Source organism: Otolemur garnettii, unplaced genomic scaffold (assembly GCF_000181295.1).
Source record: "Otolemur garnettii isolate 467f Iridium unplaced genomic scaffold, OtoGar3 scaffold00301, whole genome shotgun sequence".
NCBI classification, from domain to species: domain Eukaryota; kingdom Metazoa; phylum Chordata; class Mammalia; order Primates; family Galagidae; genus Otolemur; species Otolemur garnettii.
The window spans coordinates 471,050-478,589 of NW_003852696.1; positions in this window are offsets into that span (position 1 = coordinate 471,050).

The window sequence follows — 7,540 nt, forward strand, 5'->3', positions numbered from 1 at the left end:
CCCCCCCCCCCACCATCTGTTCTCATGCCATTCAGGATCTGGACAAGGATTATCCTAAATTCTTATCTAATTGGCTTGTGGGTTAAGGTTGGGCACTGATATTTCCAAAAGCTCTCTGGGCAATTCTAATATGTTGCCAGATGGAAGCCCCATGATTATACCTTTTAGATTATATGCCTTGGACTGGGTACAGTAGCTGAGACCTGTAATCCTAGCACTTTGGAAGGCCAAGGGAGGATCACTTGAGGCCAGAAGTTTGAGATCAGCTTGAATAAGAGCAAGATTCCATCTTTACAAAAAAAACCAAGAGAAGTAGCCAAGTATGATGGCTTACACCTGTGGTCCTTGCTACTTGGGGACCTAAGGCAGGAAGATCACTTAAGTCTAGGATTTTGACATTTTGGGGAGCTGTGATGATACTACTGCACTCCACCAGAGCTGACAGAGTAAGACCCTGTCTCAAAACAACAAAAACCAAAAACAAGAAAAGAAAAAAATTACAAATTACTTGCCTTGTAAAAATTATATATAGTTGGCCCTCTGTATCCGTGGATTGTATACCTTTAGATTCCATTGAATATGGATGGAAAATATTTTGTTAACATAAACAATAAATAATACAATAATAAAAATGTAAATTCAAAAAAAGAAATACAACTATTTACATAGTATTTGCATTATACATTAGCTATTACAGGTAATCTAGACAGGATTTAAAGCACATGGGAGGATATAGTAGGTTTTTTTGGTTTTTGTTTTTCTTTTTTGAGACAGAGCCTCAAGCTGTCCCCCTGGGTGGAGTGCTATGGCATCATAGCTCACAGCAACCTCCAACTCCTGGGCTCAAGCGAGTCTCCTGCCTCAGCCTCCCAAGTAGCTGGGACCACAGGCGCCTACCACAACGCCTGGCAATTTTTTGGTTGCAGCCATCATTGTTTGGCAGGCCCCGGGCTGGATTCGAACCTGCCACTTTGGGTGTATGTGGCTGGCGCCTTAGCCACTTAAGCCACAGGCACCAAGCCTTTCTTCTTTTTTTTTTTTTTTTGAGACAGAGTCTCATTATGTCACCCTCAGTAGAGTGCTGTGTCATCACAGTTCACAGCAACCTCAAACTCTTGGGATTAAATGATTCTCTTGCCTTAGCTGGGACTACAGGCGCCCACCACAATGCCCCGCTATTTTTTGTTGCAGTTGTCATTGTTGTTTAGCTGGCCCAGGTTCGAACCACTGTGCTGTGCTACAGGCATGGAGTCTAGATGGCTCCTTTTGAGAAGTATTAGGTCCTTTGCCCACTTTTAATGAAGTTATCTGTTTTCGTGCTATTCAGTTGTTTGAGTTCCTTCCATGTTTTGGCTATTAATCCCTTGTAGATATATAGTTTTCAACCTCCCATTCTGTAGGTTGCCCTTTCATTCTGTTGATTGCTGTGCAGAAGCTTTTTTTTATAGTTTGATGCAGTCCCTTTAGTCTATTTTTGCTTTTGTTGCCTATGTTTTGGGGGTCATATCCAAGAATTGTTGCCAAGACCAATGCCAGAAATCCTTTTCCTTATGTTTTATTCTAGCACTTTTTCAGTTTCAGATCTTATATTTAAGCCTTTAATCCATTTTAACTTGATTTTTGTACATGAAATGAGCTAAGGGTCCAGTTTCATGAATCTGCCTGTGGATGACCAGTTTTCCCAGCACCATTTATTGAAGAGATTATACTTTCCACATTGTGTTTTCTTGGCACTTTTGTTGAAGATCAGTTGACCATAAATGTATATTTATTTATTTATTTATTTATTTATTTTGAGACAGAGTCTCAGTTTGTCACCCTCCGTAGAGTGCTGCGACATCATAGCTCACAGCAACCTCAAACTCTGGGGCTCAAGCAATTCTCTTGCCTCAACCTCCTGAGTAGCTGGGACTACAGGCAGCCATCACAGTGCCGGTCTATTTTTAGAGCCTCACTCTAACTTTGGCTGGTCTCGAACCTGTGCGCTCAGGCACTCCACCTGCCTCGGCCTCCCAGAGTGCTAGGTTACAGGCATGAGCCACCTCATCTGGCCAACCATAAATGTTTGAATTTATTTCTGTGCTGGGCCCGGTAATCCTAGCCACTCTGGGAGGCTGAGGTGGGTGGATTGCTTGAGCTTAAGAATTTGAGACCAGCCTGAGCAAGAGTGAGAGACCATCTCTACAAAAAATAAAAAAACTATCCAGAGGTTGTGGTGGATGTCTATAGTTCCAGCTACTCAGAAGGCTGAGGCAGGAGGATGTCTTAAGCCCAAGAGTTTGAGGTTGCTGTGAGCTGTGACGCCACGATACTCACTCTACTGAGAGCAACATAATGAGACTCTGCCTCAGGAAAAAAAAAATCCGGATGTGGTGGCTCACGCCTCTAATTCCAGCACTCTGGGAGGCTGAGGCAGGTGGGTTGCCCTGAGCTCAGAGGTTCAAGACCAGCCTGAGCCAGAGTGAGACCCCATCTCTACCAAAAAAAAGCTGGGCACTGTGTCGAGCACCTATAGTCCCAGTTAATTGGGAGGCTGAGGCAAGAGAATTGCTTAAGCCTAAGAGTTGGGGGTTGCTGTGAGCTATGATGCCACGGCACTCTATGGAGGGTGACAAAGTGAGACTCTGTCTCAAAAAAATCTTAAAATTAATAAGGTAAAAAAATTAAAAAATAAAAACAGCAAATCAAATAAGCTAATCTTATGTACTCTCAACCCTCAACCCAGAAAAAAAAAAGATTGTTTTGGTGTACTCACTTAAGCAGCACATATACTACAATTGGAACAATACAGAAAAATATAACAATTTTTAAAATCAACCATTTGGAAAAACATAAAACAAAATTGCTTTGGCTATTTGGAGCGTTTTGTGATTAAAAGTCATTAGAATTTTTTTTTTTTTTTTTAGAGAGAAAGAGTCTCACTTTGTTGCCCTTGGTAGAGTGCTGTGACTGTCACAGCTCACAGCAACCTCCAGCTCTTACGAGTAGGCACTTATCTTGCCTCAGCCTCCAGAGTAGCTGGGACTATAGGCACCCACCACAACACACAGCTGTTTTTAGTTGCAGTTTGGCTGGGGCCGGGTTTGAACCTGCCATCCTTGGTATGTGGGGCCAGCACCCTACTCCCTGAGCCACAGGCGTGCCCTAAAGTGAAAGGGACAGCTCTTGGATTTTTTTCCTCTTAGATTTGGGGGCAGACTGAAAGATCTAGTTGTTGTTGTTGTTGTTGTTTTTGAGACAGAGTCTCAAGCCATTGCCCTGGGTAGAGTGCAATGGCATCACAGTTCACAACAACCTCAAACTCTTGAGCTCAAGCAATTCTCTTGCCTCAGCCTCACAAGTAGCTGGGACTATAGGTACCTGCCACAACAACTGGCTAGTTTTCTGTTGCAGTTGTCATTGTTGCTTTAACTGGCTGGGGCCAGATTCAAACCTGCCAGCCTCTGTATGTGTGACTGGCACCCTACCCACTGAGCTACAGGCACCACAGAAAGATCTTGGTTTTTATTTTTTATTTTTTGCAGTTTTTGGCTGGGGCTGGATTTGAACCTGCCACCTCCGGCATATGGGGCCAGCGCCCTACTCCTTTGAGCCAGAGGTGCTGCCCTTATTTTTTGTTTTTATTATTATTTTTAGAGATAGAGTCTCACTTTGTCACCCTCAGTAGAATGCTGTGGCATCACAGCTCACAGCAACCTGCAGCTCTTGGGCTTAGGCGATTCTCTTGCCTCAGCCTCCCAAGTAGTCCAGCTATTTTTTTTTTGCTGGGCCAGGTTTGAACCGACCACCCTCAGTATATGGGGCTAGTGCCCTACTCATTGAGCCACAGGTGCAGCCCTGATCTTGGTTTTTACTTTTAATTATTTCTTTATTCATTTATTTATTTGAGACAGAGTGTCACTATGTCACCCTTGGTAGAGTGCAATGACATCACAGCTCACAGCAACCTCCAGCTCTTGGGCTTAAGCGATTCTCTTGCCTCAGCCCCCCAAGTAGCTGGACTACAGATGTCCACCACAACGCCCAACTATTTTTTTTAATAGATTTATTTATTTATTGCAGTTTTGGGCTGGAGCTGGGTTTGAACCTGCCACCTCCGGCATATGGGACTGGTGCCCTACTCCTTTGAGCCACAGGTGCCACCCCAAGTATTTTTTCTTTTTTAAGAGACAGTGTCACTTTATCACCCTCAGTAGAGTGCTATGACATCACAGCTCACAGCAACCTCCAGAGTGCTGTGGTGTCACAGCTAACAGCAACCTCCAACTCCTGGGCTTAGGTGATTCTTCTGCCTCAGTCTCTAAATAGCTGGAACTACAGGCGCCCACCACAACACCCAGCTATTTTTTTGTTGCAGTTTGGCCGGGGCAGGGTTTGAACCCTTCACCCTCAGTATATGGGGCCAGTGCCCTACCCGCTGAGCCACAGGCACCGCCCATGCCCAGCTATTTTTTTGTTGCAGTTGTTTAACTGGCCCTTGGCTGGGATTAAACCCTCCACCCTCAGTGTATGTGGCTGGTGCCATAACCACTGTGCTTCAGACACTGAGCCAAGATCTTGGTTTTTAAATACCCTTGTATCCCACTGTTGTGCCCGAAATTTCCCAGGACCCCCATAAAAGACTGTCCAAGACACACTCCAATGTAAAAGCACAAGGTGAGCTTTATTCAAGCCCGGGCCTGGACTCACCTGGTGGGCACACCAAGGAAGAGCCCCGAACCTGGGGTGTGGAAGGTTTTTATAGGGTACAGAAAGCAAGAAGGGCGGGTTTGGGTATGAGTACACTTTTGATTGGTGGTTATGGGTTTCTATGGTACGGGTAGGATTTGGATTGGTACGGGCTGAGGGGTGGGGGATTGCCCAGTGACTATGTAGTGGCCTGACTAGGTGGTACAGTCTGATTGGATAGCCAGGCTGCATGATTAAGGGGAATACCTGAATTTCAAGGAAACTGAAACTTATTGCCTAAAATGGCAGTGTTACTTAAGGTGGCAGCCGGGGACTTATTGCCTAAAATGGCAGTTGTTGCCTAAGGTGGCAGCTGGGGCCCAAAATGGCGTTAGCCCGGTTCTCTCATTCCCCCCTTTCCATGCACATTTAGAGCTCAATCATGAGTCTCCGGGGTACTGTCATTTAAGGGAGCTAGGGGAACATACTGAGAGTGCAGGACTAATAACTGTACAGTATTGATTCTGGCCTACACGAAAGCAGTTAAGTGGTTAATGATGCAGGGCCCAGTAGTTAGGAGCAGAAGTAAAGATCAGGAGGGGGCCTGCACCACTAATAAGAACCAGAGCTCCTTGGAGACATGGCCAATTTAGAACTGAAGTAGTTAAAGTATAAGATATACTACGACATCACGTGTGAGAAAGCACATTAGAGAGAAAATGAATAGGAGGGCATGTTAAAAGGAGATGGGAGGCTGGTCACGGTGGCTCCCAGCAGAAATCCCAATACATTGAAAGGCTGAGGCAGGAGGATTGCTTTAGGCTAGGAGTTTGAGACCAGCCTGTGCAACATAGCAAGACTCCATATCTACAAAATAGAAATAAAAAAAAAATAGAATGTGGGAAGAGAGATGCCAGAAGCAGAGAGGAGCAGGCACATCTCCACACTTGGGCACCTTCTGTCAGTGAAAGTTTTACAATTGTTTCCCAAACTCCATCAGAAAAAGAGAGATAAGTGGCTTAAGGAGAAGGAAAGAAAAGTTTATTACTTTGCTGGCAAAGGAGGAAAATGGCAGACAATGGTCTCAAAATCCAAATTCCTGCTTGTGAGCAGATCAGCGCTTTTAAAGGTTCTGGTCCCATAATCCCATCTTGGGCCAGTCTCATGACCTCAGCCTGGATTCATTTTATCTCTAGCTAAGGGGACCTCCACCCATTTTATCTTCAGCTAAGAAGATATTGACCTCTGCCCAGATGATTCCCTTGAGATAACTCCTGTGGCACAAGGAACCAAAAAGTATCCCTGCCTCTCCCAACCCCCACCCTGAGGCAGGGACACAGGTTTCAGTTCTCCAAAAGTTGAGGAGACAGAAAATATTTTTATCAGCTCAGCACCTGTAGCTCAGTGGCTAGAATGCCAGCCACATACACTAGAGCTGGTGGGTTCGAATCCAGCCCAGGCCCACCAAACAACAATGACGACTGCAGCCAAAAAAATAGCCCAGGGTTGTGGCAGGCGCCTGTAGTCACAGCTACTTGGGAGGCTAAGGCAGGAGAATCGCTTAAGCCCAAGTCATTGTGAGCTATGACGTCACAACACTCTACCCAGGGTGACTTAGTGAGACTCTGTCTGAAAAAAAAAAAGAAAAGAAAATATTTTTACCATTTTTTCCCCAGAACATTCCCCTGCAACACTTCTCTTGGATTCCATTAGGGCAGAATATGTGTCAGTTCTCTGTGGTCAGGTCAGGTCCCATGACTGCAGTGAAAAGAATCTCAGGGATAAAAGTGAAAGTGAGATTTCGGTCTGAAATTACTAGGAACCTCCAAGAAGGAAAGGAGGAAGAGGAAAGGAAGGAACCAGAAAAACCCTTAGACCACTTAATTAAAACTTGGAGTGACCAGATGATCCAGAGGTTCATCAAAGAATGGGAATTCCTCCCTCCCTCCCTCCCTCCCTCCCTTTTTCTCTCTCTCTTTCAAGACGAGGTCTCATTCTTTTGCCCAGGCTAGGGTAGTGTAAGGTGACCAGATGTCCTGCTTTTGGCAGGACAGTCCTGATTTTTAACAATTTGTCCCGCTCCCATGGCGTTTTAAAAAAGTCCCGATTTTTGGAAAGAATGCATGACAAGCTAGGGAACGGAGGGACAATGGGAAGGGAATATACTGTTTTTTGGCTGCTGAAAAGGTTAATGTAACTCCATTTGGGAATGAAGAGGTTAATGTAACTTCATTTGGAAATGAAAAGGCTAATGTAAACTCCCTACTTCCCTCCTGGGCACGGTGGCCTAGATGGACTGGTGCCCTACTCCTTTGAGCCACAGGCACTGGCTGCTCTATACATAATTTTTTTTTTAATGTATTATATTTGTAAATTGTACTTATGTTGAAATTTAAAAAATATATACTACAATACTATTTTTGCATTCTATGAAAATTTTTGTTGCTCCATATAGACCAAATTTTTAATTAAGAACACCCCTCCCAACCCCCCCATCCCCCATCAATGGTGTCCCCCTTTACCAATGTTAAAATGTGGTCACCTTAGGGGAGTGGTGCCATCATAGCTCACTGAAGCCTCCAACTATCCTCCCCTTCCCCAGCCTCTGGTGTCACTGAGATTATACACATCCCTGGCAGAATGGGAATTTCTTTCTTTCTTTCTTTCTTTAATTTTTTTCTGAGACAGAGTCTCGCCATGTTGCCCTCAGTAGAGTGCTATAGCATCAGAGCTTGCATCAACCTCAAACTCTTGGGCTTAAGGGATTCTCTTGCCTCAGCCTCCCAAGTACCTGGGATTATAGGTGCCCACCATGACATCCAGCTATTTTCTTTTTTCTTTTTTTTGCAGTTTTTGGCCTGGGCTGGGTTTG